Raw genomic sequence first — 19,960 nt, 5'->3', positions numbered from 1 at the left:
TCCCTGCAGGACCGGACCAGTGCAGAATAATCCTCTTTGGAGGCTAATCTCATCCTCCATCCTTTCTAGGCTTTTCTGCTTAGCCTCAGGAGGTGTGTTAGGTCCCTGGAGAGCCAGGGGGGCTGCTGTGCCCTCTTGCTGACTTTCCTGCGGGATGGAATAGACTTAGCTTGTGCATTGAGGATTGCTCCCTTGAGGAGCAACCACTCTTCATGAACTCCCCCCTCCCTAGGGTCATGGTCCCTTAAGGCCTCACTGACAAGCCTCCTGAGCTTGTCAAATTCGGCTTTCCTGAAGTTAAGGACTTCCATGCTGCTGACTGACTTGCCAGTTTTATGGTGGATGGTGATCAGCTCGTGGTCGGTGTCACCCAGCTTCCCATCGATCACTAGGTCATCCCCAGTAGCCAGTACCAGGTCAAGCAGAACTTTGCCCCTTGTTGGCCCATAGACTTCTTGAGTCAGGTAGAGGTCATCCACGCACGACAAAAAGCTTTGCGACCCCTTGGATTTTGCTGAGTGATCCTCCCACAAGATATATGGGTAACTGAAGTCACCCATGACAACCATGGTCCTGGAGCATGCAGCCTCAGCCAGTTCCTGGGCGAACTCCTGGTCAAGCTCAGGACTTTGGGAGGGAGGTCTGTAGTAGACTCCCACCATTGTGTCCCCTGTGCCATGTTCCCCACAGATTTTAACCCAGAGGGTCTCCAGTTGTCCATCCTGGTCGCCAATATCAGCTTGCAGGGATGTGTAGCTTTCCTTAGCACAGAGCTACATTCCCGCCCCGTTTATCTACACGATCCCTCCTGTACAGGGTATAGCCATCTATACCTGTTGTCCAGGCATGGGTGGAATCCCACCAGGTCTCTATTATCGCTATGACATCATAATTATTTGTATTGAGCAGGAGGACGAGCTCCTCCTGCTTATTTCCCAAGCTCCTGGCATTTGTGTAATTGGATTGGATTAGAACAGTAGTCCAGGAGAACGGCGAGGGTTAACTGGATCCAACAGTTTGTGTGTGTTGGAGATTCACATTCTCAGCATTTTAGCATCTAAGGTTCCGAAGTTAGTAGACAGACAGACACATATATCCTGGGAAACTGAAAGTATGCAACACCAAAATAAGCACTTTGTTTCCTTAGAACTGATAACAAAATAGGAATACCCAGAATTAGCATCAGCCCACAGTGACCACAGCTGTAACTTGTTGAACAGCCCCTGGGATCCTGGTTTTGGTGACATGACCGAATCTGGAGACTAGGAATGCCTCAAATAAGACATTGGCAAATGACCAAATTAAGGTCATTTGTACATGTGATGTGTCTGAGAAACAAGCTATTATGCTGACAGGGCAGAACATGAACAGTATGACAGCCACAGGGAAACCAATCAATGGTACCCAGAAATGAAGAGTCATCAGGAGAAAGAGAACAGAAAAGGTGGAATCCCAAGGCCACTGTGGGTAGAGGGCGCACAACCAGCCCATCTTGCCTTTGTCAGGGGGCTGGACATCAAACTCCAAGGCTGATGACATCCTTCAAGCAAGAACCGAGGTGGTGCTCGCATATCGACTGCATGTACCATCTCCTTGTGAAACCCTAGGACTGGTAAATGAGTGGGACTGTCTAGTCATTTTGCTTGCTTTGCTTGCATTAATCTTATTTGCCATCATTGTGTATCAATAAAACCTGCCTATTACTGAGTGAAAAGCGTTGTAGTCAGTCAAATTTAGAAAGGTTGTGCCCACCTGGAACAAATTATCAGGACAGCGTCATAAAACCAGTGACAATAATAACATCTCTCATTGACGGTGGTAGCTTTTATGGCTATGGCTGTGACAAAAAAGCCCTGCAAAGATTTAAATTTAACAAATTCCCATGAATGAGAAAAATGAAACTGCAGAACAAATTTCATATTGAAAAAGTGCAGTTTTCTACATTGGTTAAGACCAGAGACTAGGAAGGAAAATGAGTTGGTTTACATATAACTCCATATTCAACTTTGGGTTGAAACTTGATCCAAATAAAAAAAAAAATCCATTCAGGGAAAATACTGAAGATGAGAAGTGAGACTGCCTACTACACATCATCACAACCAAAAAAACTGTCACTTTGAAAGATTTAAACAGGCTCTCCCACATTGGTTCAAAAATTAATTCCACCTGCTCCTGACGTTTGCCAATGAGAAGTAAAAGTGTAAGTAATTGAAGAGCTCATTGTACTACAGATCTCTGAAGTAATAGGGAGCAAAGTTAATGTTCAGCTAGAGGGTAATATCCCAACCTTAGTGGTTCTATAGAATATGACAACTGTGAAAACACTGACCTTTAAATACTCTTAGAAAAGAAATCCAAGACACTGAAGAAATAAGGAAAGGACAGCAATTTACCTTTCATCATGCCATATAATAACAATTTACTTATTGTTCAAGATGCATCATACAAAATGGGGACAATATTCTGCTAATCACTAAGAACTCACACAGCCTTTCAGTTTCTCCTGGGAGAGTTGCTGCTCTCCTAGGAGAAACCATGAATGCACAGATGTTCACACTTCTTCTAACTGAGTAAAAATGGCTGTTCAAGGAGAAAAATAACTTGGAAACAACCAAGGTTAAATCACTCCAAGAATTTCTCCTGGGGGAACAAATATCTGTACATACTATGGCCTCTATCAGATGAGAACATAGTACTCCAGCACCTCCCCCACAAGCATTCCTGGGGAGTCAGTGTGTTGCTCCCTGGATTCTTCTGCTGTAGCAGAGACAGAACATGCCCCCTTCACAATGCTTACATTGCGCTGAAGAAAACACAGGTTGACCACGGAAGCCTGATTAAGGGAACCTGCAGATCATGCTGAGATGTGTACATAGCCTCCCCTCCCACCCAACCTTCTTGTAGCACAGTGTCAGCACTGCAAGCTCTCCTTTCTTCAGGGCCTCAGCATTTGAATGTCTGTACATGTAGCTCTGCGTAAGTTTCTCTTCCAAAAGAACAAACTTAGGAGAATTCTCCCAGATTATTTGAATATGTGTATGCAACCTCAAACTAAGCAGTTAAGGCTTGCTGCTGCAATATTTCAGTGTCTAACAACTACCTATTAATTGCAGTGGGAGTTAACAGCCTAAATAGCTTTACAATGTCATTTCAAAGGGAATTGAGTATGCAGGTATGTTTAAAATATCTTACCCTTAGCTGCCTCAGAGAGAAAAATCTGTTCTATTCAGTGACTCTACTCAATTTCCATCCAATCAATCTGAGATGCTATGGCTGACCAAAGCTCACAAGACCCTTGGACAGATCAACTAATATCTTAGGATACAGCTAAGGTGAATCCTCACTATGCTTGCCAAGCCTGAAAAACAGAAGTAGTGTTCAGCCCAAGTAAAAACCCTGGTTTTACCAGCTCAGCCAGATAACTTGATGGACCTAAACTATGGAAATGCTGAACTAGCCAATTTTGGAAAGTTCCATCTCCTGGCAAAGGTTCCTGAAAATTGAGGGAATTAAGCTCCAGGTTGTCATGGTCACCTGATCCATGCTTAGCTACTGTCCCCAGGACTTCCTCTTTCACTGCTGTTAAAGGTCAATGAAAAAAAAAGAAAAAATCCACTTAGAATCCCCCTAGGATATAAAATATAAAATGGGTCGCAATGAGGAATCTTTGCTAATTCCTCCAAGACATCCATTGAAAGATGTAAGCTTCCAGTACTGAACTTTGATATTATGTTGCTAGTACCTTCAGAGTGTCTTGCACTCTTTATTGGGCCTTCAACCACCCCAATGGCTATATTCTCTTCTCCAGGATTGCCAAGGACTTGGACACTTATTTCTATGTCTCACTTGATATCCCCTTCCTCCTTCCCCCGCTTTTCTCTTCTTTTTCATCCCTACAAACTGAAAGAAGGGAAAAAAATGTTTCTAGATATAACTCAAAAGATTCAGAATGATGGATCTGAATTCACAAAAACTGAATTCACAAATCATTTGCATTCTCAGCTACAAGTAGATAAGCAATATTGACTATATTACTGTGTGAGGCAGGTAGAAGGAAATAGATAAAAATGTTTAAACAAACAAAAATGATAAATAAAAGTCCCAAACAGATGCAATTGGGGACCTCCCACAGAAGTAAAGGACTATAATCTTATTACATTTATATATTTTTATTTAACTATCTTTGCTTCGAACTAAATACAGAAGAAGATCCCATTAACACTAATTTATAGAATGCCAACAAATTTATTTTAAAAAATGATCAGAGGTAAGGAAAACAGACCTTACGATGACGGGCTGAGAGCCATGGAAGAGTGCAGGCTCAAGGGTGATCTGATGGCCACCTATAAGTTTATCAGGTGCGACCACCAGTATCCGGGGGAATGTTTGTTCACCAGAGCGCCCCGAGGGATGATGAGGTCAAACGGTTATAAACTAGTGCAAGACTGTTTCAAGCTGGACATAAGGAAGAATTTCTTTACTGTCCGAGCCCCCAAGGTCTGGAACAGCCTGCCATCGGAGGTGGTTCAAGTACCTACATTGAACACCTTCAAGAGTAAATTGGATGCTTATCTTGCTGGGATCCTGTGACCCCAGCTGACTTCCTGCCCTTTGGGTGGGGGGCTGGACTCAATGATCTTCTGAGGTCCCATCCAGCCCTAATGTCTATGAAATCTATGAAATAGGGGTATGATGATTGTCAATGTCTGACCTGCAGGAATGAAATAACTGCTAACAGTAAAAGAAAAAAAAAGGAACAACATACAGAAGCAACTGAATTCTCATTTTTCCAAAGACATTTATATAAGAATGGAACCATCTGTGAACAAATATTTTGAGGTGAAAAATATGGACATCTTTTCCTTATCCAGCTAAATATTACGTGCACAAAGCTACCTATAATTTGGTGGAGAGGGGATTAGCCTCCCTTCAAAATGTGTGTGTGCATTCTAAAGAGCCAAGAACCTGGATTCTTATTCAAAATTACTAAATACTGCTTACTGAGCAACACATTTATTTTTGGCAGGATGGCCTTTCCATTTAAATATTAATCACTCAGTGTAGCTTTCTTGGCTTTTTTCCCCCAGCTCAAATATGAAAATGAATAGCTGTAATCAAATGAGCTTAGCTTTTAGTCATTAATCTAGTCCGGTAATCAATAATTAACATTAATTACATGACAGTATTCCTTTAATTGCTAGTAGTTGCCTTGTGTTTATTGCATAATAATTCTTCTGACATATAGATAATGATTATACTTATTCAGCTGCTTAGCCCTTATCCAGACCAGTGTTGTCAAAGACCCACTCTCCTGCCTTTCTTCACCAACTTGCTTTTACTAGTCACTATCTGGTACAACTGTTCTATGGACAATAGAAACCTACAGACTTCAAAATTATATATCCACTGCCTTTTGCAAGAACAATATTTACTCACAATTTTAAAAAGAAACTAATGAGTTCTAAGGTGTGCAGACAGGAAAAGAAAAGTTATCACCTTCCCTTAATGCTCCTTATTTATCCTCTCCTTGGAATATTTTATTCCACATTATTACCTTACCAAAATATATTTAATAAAAAATGACCAGCATTTCCATCCATCATATACTTGACCAACTGGAACAATGTTGATTCTTTCTATTTCTTCCAAATAAAACGAATAGAACGAAAAATAATAAATACTTCGACTCATAAAACATTTAAGCCGTGATTTATATACAACTGGTCTGTCTATATATCATTATTATTTAAAATGTCAATGCAGCATAAAGCACACCCAAATACCTACTAAAAATTAATTAGATTTCAGTGTACTTTTCCAGTCTTCTCTCCCCTTGCCTCAGAATACACATACATTAAGCTTGCTATTAAATATATAAAAGCAAATTTATCTGAAAGAACTGTTGTGACCCAGGGATATTTTGATACAGTACATCATCTTCATAATTTCCAGTTTTTATATATCATAGAAACAAACTCTTAGCATAGGGCAGTTTTGACTTCAGAATGTTATTTCATAGTTTTTAATTGACTATAGCTTCCCCATACAATTTATTTTTAAATTACCTTCTACAAAATTAAAACAAAATTATTTACCAGTAATTAGAGCGCTTTGAAACATATTGTCCACAAATCCATGAGTGAGACTATGTTTCTCTGACCTCCTGTGCTCCGATTAGAGATTTTTTTCTTTGTCTTAGCAGTACCCAGATTGTATAGCTTAGCTCTGGCTCCTTCTCATGCCTTCACAATGAGAGGATGAGGGGCAACACAAACTTCTTGCACCTCAGTTCCCTATCAACCACAGTGCTGACTCTGAGAAAGAAGAGACGGAGGAGGGTGGTATATGAATGTATATGTACTCAATGCATCTTTAAAAACTCCAATGGAAGGTAAGCTCTGATGAGCTCAAACGGTCTGTGCCAAAGCCAAATGTGAAGTTTGGTGGCTGCAAAGAAGACTGGGAAAGGCTCACAGTTTTCTGAACATTTTTCTGATAACTTTTAGTAACCTGTTACTGAGACACAATCCCTTTTCCTTAAGTGTGTTACCACTACCAAACATTCTGTGGTTAAACTCTCAGGGCTGTGGACAGGCTGAAGGGTAGGACACACTATCAAGTGGTCCTGGACCACAGCAAAGCTAGAGTACTTTCTTTGACTGCTTTGTGGGAATATGAAAGTAACAGTCCTGCAAAATAAGAGATGTATGTGAACCAGTCCCATTAATGTAGTGAGGGCACAGATGCAAGTGATCAATCATTATCACCATCTTTATTCATAGATGTTAGGGCCAGAAGGGACCTCAGTAGGTCATTGAGTCTGACCCCCTGCCCTGGGCAGTAAACAGTACTGGGGTCAGATGACCCTAGCTAGGTGCTTGTCCAGTCTTCTCTTGAAGACTGCCTTATTAAATAGAGCATCTCCTATTCCTTGCTGCCCTCCCTGATGAATTTATAGGCAGCCACAAGATCACCTCTCAGCTTTCTCTTGCAAAGGCTGAAGAGATCTAGGTCCCTCAGTCTCTCCTCGTAGGGCCTTGCCTGCAGGCCTCCAACCATATGAGTGGCCCCCTTCTGAAACCTCTCAATATTCTCCGCATTCCTCCTGAAGTGCAGCATCCAAAACTGGACACAGTACTCCAGCTGTGGCCTGACCAGTGCTGCATAGAGGGGAAGCATCACCTCCCTGGACCTTTTCATCATGCATCTGTTAAATCATGATAAAGCGCAGTTAGTCTTGTTGATCACTTCATCACATTAATGACTCATGTTCATCTTGGAGTCAACTATGCCAGCCAGGGAGGTATACTGCTCCTTGGTAGCTACCCCGTTTCCACAGCCTGTATACCTCTTTCTTTGCCCTTAGGCTTTCCTGGACTTGTGTTCAGTCGAGAGAGCTTCTTGGCCCCTTTGCCCCCACTGTGCATAAAAGGGATTGTCTCCTGCACCCATAGGATCGCTGCCTTGCGGAACAACTGCTCTTCCTGGACCCCCACTTCACCAATGCTATTGAGCTTTAATGCCTCACTAACTAATCTCCTGAGCACACTGAAGTTAGCCTTTCTGAAGTCTAGGACTTCAGCCGTGCTGGTTAGTTTACCCATCCTTCGCCAGATCACAAATTCAATCAGTTGATGGTCGCTATCCCCTAGGTTACCTTGTACCTGCAGATTCCCCACCAGGTCATTCCTTATAGCTAACACCAAGCTCAGTAACCAGTTTCCCCTAGTGGGATCACAGACCTCCCGCGCTAGGTGGAGGTCCTGTATGCACATTAAGAACCTATGTGGACAGTTAGATTTGGCTGGCTTCTCCTCCCAGCAGATGTTAGGGTAGTTTAGGTCACCCATGACAACCATCTCTCTCCACTGTATGGCCTCTGCAAGCTGTCTGGAGAATTCCAGGCCACATCCTCCAGGTGTGACGGTATATAGTAGACCCCCACTACCAAGTCCCTTTCCCTCCCGACCTCTTTGTATCCTGACTGTAAGGGGGTGAAGAAGGCGCCGGGCTTGGGGGAGCCTGAGCCGATGCGACCCAGTGCGGCTCGCGTGCCGCGGCTTATGGCGGGCAGCGGAAACTTACCTCCTGCAGAGACCCGGAAGCAGCAGGTGCCGGAGCGACCCAGACCGGCATAAGAAGAGCATTGGAGCAGCACAGGGGCACGGCAGATCCGGAAGCAGCGGGTACCAGAGCTGACGCCAGCGGGAGCGCTCTTCGGCGGATCCGAGCCGTTTGGAGGTGCGGTTGGACCTTCTGGGGTAAGCAGGGCTCCCCAGCGGGGCTCAAAACCCAGGGAAGCGGGCCCAGCAAGGCCGAAGAAGGCTAAACGCCGCGGGGAGCAGCAGGGACCCTATACAGGCCAGAGCCATAGCGGATGGCAACGGGGTGGACGCCGGGGACGAAGGAGTCGCCGGTACATTTTTTCTTTTATCTTCGGGTGATGCGGGGAAAACAGCTGTCGCGGAGTAAACAGGGTGATTTCCCCACCCTTCGGGAGACGAGGTAGCACCGGGGCCGGCAGTTGAGATTTGAAGCCGGCGGTACACCCTACCCTCAGCCGTGATTTTCTTTCCGTTGACTTCACTGTGCTTTATTTTGGTGCTATCCTGGTGCATCATAAGCGGATGACCGATCCGGTCGGATAGTCCTACCCAGTGGATCGGGTGAGGGTGTAGGGGTGGAGGAGCCCTCAGAACCCAGGGACACCAGAGAAGAGGAGAGTCTCATTTCCGGACAGTACGCGCCAAACCAACTGGACCGGTACAGATCAACATACAAGTCATGGCAGGCGAGGCAGACGCGTACGTTCGTCCAAACCGGGGTAAGTCACTCTTTGTCTTCCCGGGAGCGGCCCCTAGTGGAGAGGTTGGGCCGGTAGCGGCCAAAGACATACCTAGCCTCTCTCACAAGTGGTGCATTGGCCAGGAACGCGGCAAAGGCTTCCTAGGCCGGCCTAAAAGGCCCAGATGGAGCACTCATCAGGGACAGCTGGGGCCGAGCCCTGGCAACAAACCATGAGTTTACTAGCTCAGATACTGCAGCAACAACAACAGCAGTCCCTAAGACAGATGAGTATTCAGGAACACTTATTGCAACAGCAGACACGGGCACCGAAGGGCCTATGGGACTTTAATGTGCCCAAGATGTCCAAGGAGGATGACATCGAAGCCTTTTTGGAGGCATTTGAGAGGGCGGCCATAGCCGCTGGGGTGGAAAGAGCAAGATGGGCCGGATACGTGGGGGTCCTATTGGTTGGACCGGCACAAGCAGCATACCGGGCCTTGTCCCGTAGTTATGCCCAAGATTATGACCAAGTTAAAACCGAGATCTTACAAAGACTAGATACCACCCCGGACCGGCACCAACAAGCCTTTCGGGAAAAGAAGTCTAGGGAGGAAAAAAATCCTTGGGTCCTGTGGCAGGGCCTGGCTGATAAAATGAACAAGTGGCTCCGACCTGAGGTCGCACTGAAAGATGAAATCTGCGACCAGATATTGCTGGAGCAGTTCCTGATCGACCTGGAGGACAACATGCAGCGATGGGCCACGGCCCTACGTCATCCAGCCAAGCCCTCCAGCTAGCTGAACAATTTGATGTGGCGCAAGGGGAGTTACGACGCGACAAAGGTACGCGGGGACAGGACGCCCCAATAAAGGAAGATGAGGAGACCAAAGGGGATCAGAGGGCGGCTGCAACTGGCCCGCTCTGTTTCCTCTGTGGAGTGAAAGGACACATAGCTCAGGTCTGCCCACAGAATACCAGAGGACGGACCATGAAGGATCGCAGTAACTTTGAAGGTCCCCCGAGGGAAAAGGAGACTCTGGAAAGGGAACCCATGGAGTGTGGGGTGTGTGCCAGGGTGCCTCCTGCAGTGCAACCGCTACCGGAAGTGCGAGCATGGGTCAGGGGCCGCTCCCTTGTAGCAACAGTAGACACAGGGTGCGTGCAATCTTTGGTGCGCCCTTCCATGATAGAGTGGAGACAAGCACCCCAGTGCCTTGGAATACACCTGGTCTGCTTACATAAACGGAAGTCGTACTTCGAAAGGCACCTGTTGGAGGTACAGGTGCAAGGGACATGTTGAAGAATGCTAGTGGGATTAAAGGAAGACATATTATACCCCATGATCTTGGGAAGAGACTGGCCCGAGATATTTGAGATTATTGCGAGATTCAACAATCCTGAGACCCCGCATGGGGGGTTGATGGGGACGGAGCCCGAGCCGACGGATGATGAGGAGTTAGAGAATCTTGCAAGTAGCAACCAATTTTGAGAAGCCCAAGAGGCTGATGCCGAGCTTCGACCATTCAGAGGGGAAGATACTACACAACGGGACCAGCAGGTAAGCCCCCCCGAAGGCCAGAACGTGGGCCCCCAGGTTGAAATAAGGCAGGGGCTGATGTACCGGATTAAACGGGGCAGGAATATCAGGGAGGAGATAGCTCAGCTGTTAATACCTCGCCCCTATAGGGAGCCTCTGTTACGACTGATGCATGAGAACCCTCTTGGGGGGCATTTAGGAAAGCATAAAACTGAGGCCCGCCTGGCCCGATGGTGCTTCTGGCCGCAATGTTTCCCCGAGCACCGCCAGGAGTGACCAGGAATAACGGTCACAAGCTGGCAGAGGGTAGGTTTAGGTTAGATATCAGGAGGCGCTACTTCACAGTCAGGGTGGCTAGGGTCTGGAACCATCTTCCAAGAGAAGTGGTGCCGGCCCCTACCCTGGGGGTCTTTAAGAGGAGGTTAGATGAACATTTTGCTGGGGTCATTTGACCCCAGTATTCTTTCCTGCCATGGCAGGGGGTCGGACTAGATGTTCTGCTCAGGTCCCTTCCGACCCTAGAAACTATGAAACATGTACGAGGATGTCGAGAACTTTTGTAAAGCATGTGAACTGTGTCAAAGGGTGAGCCCTAATAAGCTCCCGAGGGTGCCCCTACACCCAGTGCCAGTGGTCAGGGAACCATTTTCTCGGATAGCCCTGGATGTTACGGACCCACTACCTCGTAGTACCGCAGGGCACCAGTTTGTGCTGGTTCTCATTGACTATGCCACCCGCTTCCCGGAGGCTATACCTCTAAGAACAGTTACGGGATCCAGGGTAGCAGAAGAGCTCATGAAGTGGGTGGCCAGATTCGGGATTCCCCAGGAGATAATGACGGACCAAGGGACGAACTTCATGTCCACGGTCCTAGCAGTCTTATGCAAGATATTGCAGATATGTCACCTTAGGACAAAAGTATATCACCCCCAATCCAATGGGTTAGTCAAGCACTTTAATGGCATCCTAAAGGGGATGCTGCGCCGATGCACGCAGGTCGACCCCCGGAGATGGGATCTCATGGTACCACCCCTGCTTTTTGCTGTAAGAGACGCTCCCCATTTGAGTTGGTCTTTGGACACCAACCGCGTGGCCTGTTGGACGTGGTGCGGGAGGGGTGGGAGACAGCCTTGAGCTCAGGTAGGGGGGTGACAGAGCATGTCCAGAGCTTACAGGAACGTCTCCGAATAGCTAGAGAGATGGCCCAGAACAACCTAGAGAGGGCCTAGCAGCAGCAAAAAGAAAGATACGATGTGAATACAAAGGAACGAGAATTGCAAGCAGGACAGAAGGTACTGGTGCTGTTACCCAGCTCCAGCAGCAAATTCTTAACCCGGTGGCAGGGGCCGTTTACTGTAGTTAGGAAGGTAGGCCCCGTTGACTATGAGGTCCTACGGGAAGGTGTAAAGAAAGAAAAACAGATATATCATATCAACTTACTCAAGGAGTGGCAGGAGCCTCAAGGCCTCCTACTCTCCCCGGACTCTGGGTCCGAGGAAACCGGAATGCCAGTAAGGAATCAGCCTCAGGACCCCTTTGACGATCCCCGAGTCCCAGAGGGGAAGCAGTTGAGGACCCAGCACAATTAATTTAGACTAGCTACACGTGCAAATTAACTATTGCACTATAAAAAGGTGCAAACATCACCTAATCTAATACGATAGATATGGAGAATGTGCAAAACTTTTATAGCTGGTTTTTATCCAGCTTTAATTTGCATGTGTAGCAGGGTCTTCTGCACTGGAGCCCCAGCCACAGGGATGCACCATGCACAGATGGAACTGGGAGTCCTGAAGGTTAACAGGATTCTCCATTGTGGCAGCACCCCATGGCTGCCAGGCCTGCGGGTCCCACAGCTGATGGGACACTCCCTCATGGCAAGGCCCCATGACTGCCAGAACCAAAAGTCTTGCAGCTATGGATTTTGGGTCCTGGCAGCTATAAGGCAGTGCTTAAAAATGGTAGTGGCAGCACTTGAACTAAAGCTCATTTGATAAGCTTTAATTCAAGTGCCCCACCACAAGTTTTAAGCACCTAGACAGCTATAGCACGCCAAAAAAAATTTTATGTCAGTACCAGATCGGCACTGGCTGATATGCCTGGTTAATAATCAGCTATTATCATCAGCCAAAAAAATTCTTTATTGGTGCACCCCTAATTGTAATATAATAAGAAACATTAGGAAGATATTTTAATAGCCCATAAAAGTACTTACTATAGATAAGAACAATGTTTTAACACTGATCTATTTGGTTGTAATATATAACTCAACTATCAAGCTGGTAACTGACATCTGTACATGTATTTTAATAAAAATACATTTGTTTGACCTACTGGAAGACAAGATGACTGCCACATGTATAATTGTAATTTGCAGCCTTAAAGTAAATAGTTGATACTTCATGTCACTAATGAATTCAGAGGAACAATGGCAAGTCAATACATATTAAGACAAAGAAATTTTCAGTAATTGTTTATAGACTAGCTTCTACAATTGCACCACTGTGTCCAATGAAATGAAATCAAAAACGCATGAATAAGTTAAAAGTGTCCTAAAAATATTTACTTTTAGGACACCGATCAGAAGTTGGAAGCATGTTTACTCCCTTATCAACAAAGTTACAGCTTTTCCAATCAAAGCTAATTACTGTAATTATAGTTCTTCCTCTCTGAGAAGTCTTTCTTTTATTCACAATTCTCCATATTTTGATAGAAATCTCTAATACTAGGAACTGTTTGAAGTTACTACTTTCTTCCAATTATTATTCAATGCAACACATCACACTAAGAATAACCCTCACATTTCAAAAGCTATATCATACCTATGCTACTCGTCACTTCCCTGTAGCATTAAAAACATTATCTTTCTCTCTCAGATCATTTCAAATATTACGACACTGCGTAACTGCAGTGCTATTATTATTACTAAGTGCACTAACGCCCCTTTCTCCCATCACACACACACATACTTAGAATTCATTCTGAAATAATGTTTCGTTATACTTTTCCCTTGGGAAGCCACCAACATGTACAGCCAAATTTCATTTCTACCCCCCCGTTAATGGATAACGATTTAATTTACTGTAAAAGTCAGTGGAGTATCCACCAACCGCACATTTTTAATCATTATTAGAAGTATTCCTAAGAGATCTGCTCTGGTCTGATCAAAAATTCACTGAGGAAGCTTGTACAGATTAGACGAGATCAGGGGTTGGCAACCTACAGCCCAGAGGCCGGAGCCAGCAGCATTCAAGCAGGTAGCATTTGGTGGCAAGGGGCACTGTTTGCAAGGCACTCTCTCCATGCCACCAGGAAGATAAACAGATGTGGTGGCAGGGTACAAAACACCTGCCTGACTACCCACCTCTGACATGGGGTTGGTCATTCCAGCCCATAGCTGGAAGAAACTGTCTACCCCTGTACTAGTTGTTCACTATGGTCCCCATCTCCTGGATTTATAACTTACGGAAAACAGGAGTCATACTATATCAAAAAAATGAACTACTCTGCAAGCATCTAAAATTCTATGTTTAAGGTACCACTGTAATAAAACCTGGAAATCCTAATTATTTCTGGTTACTAACTAATCAAAATAATTAAAGGTCTTTTCCTCAGAATAAAACAAACAGCATCTATTTCAGGTACAAACAAAAGGAACTCCAGCAAATACTCGAATTTATCATTTCAGGTGATCTCTTGACCATTCCAGAAAAATATTACACAGAGTCTTCACTCTGTTTAGAAACTCCAGTCAGATTTTAGTAACAACATGTATATCTAAATGGGAAATATTTGTTGGAAGTTGCTTTCCTTATCTGCCCCAATGGTCATTATTTTCTTTGTTATTCTCTTAATCACTATATAACCTACAATTGTATTTGAAACAGCAGCCCCCCTAAATAAATACACCAAACCCATCAGCTTCAGAACTGCTTTTTCCCTTTCGTTCAATTACATATTTGAGAAAAAAAGGAATATTTGACCTGTGCTGCTTCATATTTCAATGTCTCTTTTTTACTACAGTTCCCTTCATGCCAGTTCATAGAGCTTGTATTGTCTTGCTAAAACTGAAATTTCTATATTAGTTTAAATTTCTTCTTTGACATGGACCTTTATTTGCAAAGGTATTTTCCGAAGCTTCCTAAAACATGTAATCCTTTACATAGCTCTAATTAAATCTTCAAACTACTCTCCTAATAATGCCACAAGAAAATTCTAACATTAAAGAGATTCTTTTACAGATATTCTTTGCTAGTTTCTAAAAGCTCTCCAAGTTGCATCAATACTGTTAAAAGAACACAAACATTGCTTTCTTACCTAGAAGTTCCTTGAGATGTATTATTTTGTAATGTATTGCTTACACGCCACTGGTTCCCAGAACAACAACTAATAATTGGTTTATAGCCTATTCTGTGAGGCTGAAATACCTTGTATTTAGTTTACATATATCCCTAGATGGATAGGAACCTGCTATTCTATACTGAATAACTGTTAACAGTTGGATCCACAGATAAAAAAAGGTGGAAGTTGTCAATAGAGTGATCATTTTTGCATTAGGCCTTTTTTTTTTTACTCAGCAGTTCACAAGGTAGGCTAGCTGGTACAGAAATGATATTAGAATATGTGCCATAGCTAGATACTCTGGTGCCAAGTGACAAACAAGTCTTGCATTGACACACGACAAAACATTCATAGGCAGAAGTGCCATGGTACAAATGAGGTGCACCCTGACCTCTTTCTAATAATTTGAGTGAAACCTTCTGTGTTAAGACCTTATCTATTGCATAGTGGAATCCCACAATTTTCCCATTTGTAGATGGGCAGCTCTGCTGTATGAACTGTTCTTATCCACAAGACCTGAAAAAGTGCATGCACCTGTACATCTTTACTTCAGGAGTCTATGTGCAAGCTTGAGACAGCCCTCTGGTATTTCTGTTTTTCTCCCCCCGTCAGAAGGGACAACATATTTAGAAAAAAAAAAAATCAAAAAACAAAACCGGTTACACATGTCTCTCATATTTAAAGGATCTCCATCTGCTGGTGTTAACCTAGGCAGGCTTTTTTTTTTTCAAAGATACACACACCAAATGCTCAGGTCTCAGCTCAGTGTCCATCTTTCCCCTGCCCATCTCCCACGACTGCTCCATTCTAAACCAGCTTGAGTTCTTTCTTTATCCAGACATAACTTTGTCCTGACATAGTTATTCCAAAACACCTCCAAATCCATCACATCACAAGTACTATGCTTAAAGCCTGTACTGCACCACATTTTATAGGACTTCTCTATTTCTCCTGAGAACTTGGGCTCTGCAACAAGATGTTTCTTAATTTCACTGTCCTATACTTACTATTCTTGTATGACTACATTTACTATAGTTTTTAAAATAAGAAAAAAGTATGTGTTCTCATACTTTATTGCTGGAAAAAGATGAGAAAACTTTTTGTGCAGTGGTCTATTTTTTATGATATCCAGTACACCAAGTAGAAAACAAAGAAACAAAGCTGAGGGAGCAAACGTATTTTGTCTTCTGACTTTTCTGTATTAGGATAGTGCATCATCCTAAGAACAGCCAAATCATAGCACATGGGACATAAGTGGCTTCTGGGCAGCTTAAATGTAGGTCATGAAGAAAATCATGTTACAAATCATTATCTGAGCTAAGGTACAGTGCACAGACCTCTGGTCTTGCAGCTCCCAGCTGTGTCAAAATTCTGGATTGTGGTAAAAAGGTTAGGAAGGCTGCCCACTCCTGTCATATACCATACATACTCCAAACATCTTCTAGATAGCAATTATTTTGCAGTATATTTCATTTCATATGTTCCACAAAATATTTTAAAGAGATTCATAGAGTATAACTATTTTAGTGATCTCTTCTGAGACTAGAAGTTGGGCAAACAAGTGTTCCACTCCTTTATACCCTCTCTCAAATACAGAGGTCTACAAAAAAGGAAAATAGGATGAAGAGAATTAAATTCATTGCAATTTTACATATGGTACTATGACCCCAATCCAGTTAAACATTTAAGTATCTGAGCTGTCCCACTGACATCAATGGGATTAACTCACAAGTTTGAAGCCAAGCATTTAGCTGTTTGGCTGAATCAGTCCTTACTAGTGGGGTTCAACGTCTGGCCCATGGGCCAAATCAGAGCCATAGTGCCATATCATTTTGCCCGCGGGTCTCTGCAGGCAGCAGGGGAAAGGTGGCAACATTAACTATCTCGTTTCCCCCTCACCCCAGGCAAAATTTCTGGAAACACTGGGAGCCCCAAGTGCCTGATCACATTGGCATGCCGGGTCACTGTAGCAGGATCAGGCAATGCCAGATCACACCCACAGACTGACCCTGCCTGGCGACCCCATACTGGGTCTGGGACACAGACTGACCCTGCGTGACTTATCTGGCACACAGGGACACAAGGTTGAACGTCACTGACTGGTCTATATGTTTAGCTACCACATACTGCTGAAAACAGCAGGTATGTTTCCAATGTGTCTTCCCTGTTTAAAGAGGCAGAAGTTTTTGGCTTGCACATTTGCATCCTGATAGTTCTACAACTGTTCAGCCCTCTTTGAAAGATGATAGCTGTACCCGGAAGAGAGCACTGACCCTGTTATTTTAGCAGCTTGGAATAGGAAAAAAACTACATTATAATTACGCCACAGTATTTTTTAATGGTTCAGTGCTTTAATTTTTCATTTTTGTTTTCAGAAACTAGATAATACAATTGATCTCACACCCCTTCTCGATCCAGTAAATTCTCAAATGGAAAAAAATACAAAAATTCAGGAAGGTTTTATTTCTGAGTTTCTTTCCATTACTAGTTTGACTGACGCTATTAATTTGGTAGGCCAATGAGCTCAAACAGAATCTTAACTTGAATATTAAAGCAATTTAATTCTATTTTTCCCTTCCATGTTCCCTTCACCTGGTATTTCTACCCCTGTTTCTTCTTTACGTCTGACACAGCACAGCCATTTTTGGAATTTGTTTTCTGGCATTCCTCTTCTTCCTCATCCCTGCTGGAGTCTTATCTTCTCCCTGCCCTTCTAAGACCCAGACTGCCCTATCGGAAGGAAGATGACAGAGGACTAATCATCAGTTTTGCTCAATACACAGAATCTTTCAGCTAAGCAAGAACAGCCTGAAAATAAAGCCAGACCTACACTAATGACTCAAGTCAAAAAGTATCTGTGACCATGTAAAGAGATGTGATCACTGACAGACACAAGCACCCCAGAAGAAACCCTAGTTCTGATGCAGTTATACCTGCAAAACTGCTTTAACAGTGTAGCTTGTTACACACATAATAATGTCACTAGGAGTGCCTAACATAGGTGTTTAATAGACAAGTATTCATATGCTCATAAAGCACTTCTAGGATAAATATGGACAAGGTAAGCTGGAGCCAACTCCCATTATAACAGTATCACAGATTAAATTTGTAACCTGACAGGCCCAGAGAAAAGATGCAGACTAGATGCAGTCTTGTAGGGTTTTTATGTATCTGCCAGCCCAACAGAAATAAAAACAAAACAAAACACAAGTACATCAAATACCCAGGATATTCAGCAAATGAAGGCTACAAATCTTCCCTCAAGTTTCATTTTTCAGTGGTCCCAATGAAGTACATTCCCAATCCACAGTAAAATAACAGTGCACGGTCAGCTCCTGGTACTGGATGATCCACAAAACCTCAGTACATGGTGGAGGTGGCTTCAAGGAGCCCAACACCACATTTTAAGGCAGAGGTTCTTAATCTGGTGGGACTCGGGGCACCTCCCCTGCCCTGGAAACATTGAGGGCCAGTCCACTCACTATAAGTCCCAGACCCTCACTCCTTCACCCACCTTCCTCTTATTTGTCCCAAGCAATCAATCATTACGTCTTCTTAAGCGGGGTTACAGTGTTACTGTACCCACGCCCAGCGGCACAACAAACAGGCCTGGGCTTGAGGCAGCCTGGCCTGACTGTGGGGCATCGCAGCTCAGACGAGTCAGCTACAGGGCAGCGCCCGCCTCTCTGCACAGGGCCTGAGGGTCCTCCCGGCGGGCACGAGCCTGCGCCCATCTGAGCGTCTCCTCCTGCCTCCCTCGCCCCCACACGGCCCCTTCCCGCGGGGGGGGAGGCGCACCCCGGGGCCTGGGGGAGGACCGCAGCTTTGAGGGCCGCCCCAGTGGACAGCGCCGGCCGCCCCAGCCCGCTGCGAAAGCCGCTTAACTGGGCGGAGGGGAATGACCCCCAGGCCGGCGGCGACGGTTACCTGCGCGGCTCGAGCCGGAAGAGCCCGCGAGCACAGCACACCGGAGCGGCCGCTGACAGGTCCCAGCATGCAGCGCGCCCGCCCAGCTGCCCCTCCTCCTCATCCTCCCTCCTCAAGCCGCGCGCCTGCGCCACAGCTCCCCCTGCCGGCCCCGCCGGGCACCAGGCAGCTCCTACACGCCCAGGCGCGTCCTGGGTGGAAATGCAGCTGCGAGCTGTCCTTCTGCGGCACAGATGACCTCACAGGTGTCTGCGGCCGGAGACCCTCGCTGGGGGCAGTAGGAGCCACCTCGTCCTCATCCCAGCTTTGTCTGGCCGGGCCTTTAAAAGCCCCTCCTGCTCTCGTGTGGTTCTTCAAAGCCAAGCAAGGGGCTTTGGGGAGACGGGATATTTTTTATGAGACCGACTGAATAGTTGCGGGGTGGGAGGAGTTTTTTGCAAGCTTTCGGGCACAAACGCCCTTCTTCAGGCATAGGGAGGCTCCGCCCTAGGCAGCGGGGAAAACTCCAAGCCAGGCTGCAGGGCTCTGAAGCAAGACGCTTTACTTCCAGCAGCCGCCTGACAGCAAGTTCTTTTCTGTTAAAGCACAGGGCTGTTGTTTTGTTTGGCTTCGCGTTGTCACTTGCTGCATATATTGAGCCATTTCAAAGAATGGGGTCTACACATCTTGGCAAGTCTCACTAGTGTTAAGCTTCACTTCTTTTAGCCAATACGCTGCAATAACTTATTTGTAAATTATTTTCAGACTCATAGTCCCTCAGCAACCCTAGGCAGTAAGACCCTGAAGGGAGGCCAGCAGTGACTGGATGGTCATTGTAGAAGTGAGTTTAATGAACCCATGGGTAGGCGCTTGCTCTGATGACTAGAGCAAGTGCCATGAGTAGAGTATAATCTACACCATGTACATGGGTCTATTAAACAGCACTGGCAGTCTTATCACTCTGCAGAGGGGGTGCTGGAGCCCATGGGACATTTGCAAACTTTTGCACTGTGGGAGACTATAATGTTTCTCTCAGTCATGTCATTTTCCAAGGAGCTTTTCACCATATCTGGAAGTGGTGATGAGACATGGCCTCCCTTGGGTGAAAGATAAGAGTCCTATAAACTGGATTCCATCACACGCTCTGGTGGCCAAGCAATCCCTACCTCACCTTGGCCCACAGGGTACCCTCCCTCATTTCACCTGCCACAACTTGATGAATGTTTTTGTCCTTTAGGAGGCTGCCCCAGGGCCCTGAAGGCAAGCCTCAATTTACCTCTCTTCCTCTCCCTCTCAACAGTCTTGTCCTCAAGCACTAAAGCACGTTGAGGACACTAGCTCCAGCCTCTTTCATAGATTTTCATAGACATCAGGGCTGGAAGGGACCTC

At 45.1% G+C, this 19,960-nt stretch overlaps 1 protein-coding gene across 6 annotated transcripts in view; it reads right to left on the bottom strand.

Moving 5' to 3' along the window:
• DOPEY1 (dopey family member 1) overlaps positions 1 to 18,656 on the bottom strand; it is a 115,597-nt gene extending 96,941 nt beyond the window's left edge. For all 6 annotated transcript variants that reach the window (XM_019537675.1, XM_019537680.1, XM_019537676.1 and 3 more), the window contains exon 1: positions 18,593 to 18,656. The gene's annotated coding sequence lies outside the window, so the exon portion shown is untranslated. The remainder of the gene's footprint in view (positions 1 to 18,592) is intronic.
• Between the last annotated feature and the right edge of the window lie 1,304 nt (positions 18,657 to 19,960).

Source organism: Crocodylus porosus, unplaced genomic scaffold (genome assembly GCF_001723895.1).
Source record: "Crocodylus porosus isolate Cpor-Errol unplaced genomic scaffold, CroPor_comp1, whole genome shotgun sequence".
Lineage (NCBI taxonomy): Eukaryota > Metazoa > Chordata > Crocodylia > Crocodylidae > Crocodylus > Crocodylus porosus.
This window is presented reverse-complemented; position numbering and strand designations above follow the sequence as displayed.